Source organism: Otolemur garnettii, unplaced genomic scaffold (genome assembly GCF_000181295.1).
Source record: "Otolemur garnettii isolate 467f Iridium unplaced genomic scaffold, OtoGar3 scaffold00127, whole genome shotgun sequence".
Lineage (NCBI taxonomy): Eukaryota > Metazoa > Chordata > Mammalia > Primates > Galagidae > Otolemur > Otolemur garnettii.
Window position 1 is genome coordinate 1,777,357 of NW_003852522.1, and position 1,621 is coordinate 1,778,977.

Sequence of the window (1,621 nt, forward strand, 5' to 3'; positions counted from 1 at the left end):
GAGATGAGGGCTCGGCGCCTGTGGCTCAAGTGGCTAAGGCACCAGCCACATACACCTGAGGTGGTGGGTTCAAACCCAGCCCGGGCCCACCAAAACAACAATGATGGCTGCAACCAAAAAATAGCTGGGCATTGTGGCAGGTGCCTGTGGTCCCAGCTACTTGGGAGGCTGAGGCAAGAGAATCTTGAGCTTAGGAGTTGGAGGTTGCTGTGAGCTGTGATGCCACGGTACTCTACCCAGGGGGATAGCTTGAGGCTCTATCTCAAAAAAAAGAAAAAGGAGATGAGGAAATGAACAGTATGGGGTTCTAGGATAGATTCCTCCAGGCAGTGGAAACAGCCAGTACAAAGGCCTTGAAGTGGACCACCTTGACAACACTAGACAGTAGTATGAAGGCCCATGGCTGGAGCAGAGAAATGCGGTCAAGGAACTGCTAGGGGCAAGTAGTATCTCTGCAGCAGTTATTATTTTCAGAAATCACCCTTTTTTTTTTTTTTTTGCAGTTTTTGGCCGGGGCTGGGTTTGAACCCGCCACCTCCGGCATATGGAGCCACCACCCTACTCCTTTGAGCCACAGGCACCGCCCAGAAATCACTTTTTTGTTTACCAGCTCACTATCTTTCTTCCCTTAGGCCTTGAACCCCTAAGATTGGGGTCCATGTCTGTCTATTCCAGTCACTATATTATCAGCTGTGCGTTCCAAGACTGGGCTTCAGCCACCTACTCAGCAAGGTCTCCCCTGCCACAATCCTTATTTCGAGTTTACTTCCCCTCTTCTCTCAATACTTTTTTTTTTTGAGACAGAGCCTCAAGCTGTCACCCTGGGTAGAGTGCCGTGGCATCATAGTTCACAGCAACCTCCAACTCTTGGGCTCAAGTGATTCTCCTGCCTCCGCCTCCCAGTGGCTGGGATTACAGGCACCTGCCACAATGCCTGGCTATTTTTGGGTTGCAGCCGGCATTGTTGTTTGGCAGGCCCAGGCTGGATTTGAACCTGCCAGCTTAGGTGTATGTGGCTGATGCCTTAGCCCCTTGAGCCACAGGCGCCGAGCCTCTCAATACATTTTGTTCTTTGACTCTGAGCGCTGGATGCAATGCTGATTTATGTTTTCCTCGGGTAATTTAATCTCACTCTCATCCATTTGGCTGTGAATTTTCCCAATGTAATTTCTACTGTGAAAATCTACTGTGATCAGAAAATTAAATGTCAAAATTTACATTTCAAAAATATAACCATCTGGGCTTGGCACCTGTGGCTCAGTGGGTGGGGCACCAGCCACATACACCAAAGCTGGTGGGTTTGAGCCCAGCCTGGGCCTGCTAAACAATGACAATGGCAACCAAAAAAAGAAATAAATAAACTATTGATTAAAAAAAATATATATATATATGTAACCATGGGGCAGGTTTTGTGTGTATATATATATCCCTGCCCCACAGGTGGGGCAGCACCTGTGGCTCAGTGAGTAGGGCGCTGGCCCCATATATCGAGGGTGGCAAGTTCAAACTCAGCCTGAGCCAAACTGCAACAAAAAAAATAGCCGTGGCTCAGCACCTGTGGCTCAAGTGGCTAAGGCACCAGCCACATACACCTAAGGTGGCAGGTTCGAATCCAGCCCAG

The 1,621-nt window shown here is 48.9% G+C and overlaps 1 protein-coding gene across 2 annotated transcripts in view; it reads right to left on the bottom strand.

Annotated features, from left to right (window-relative positions):
• RNASEH2A (ribonuclease H2 subunit A) overlaps positions 1-1,621 on the bottom strand; it is a 6,574-nt gene that overhangs the window by 3,297 nt on the left and 1,656 nt on the right. The window lies entirely within an intron of this gene.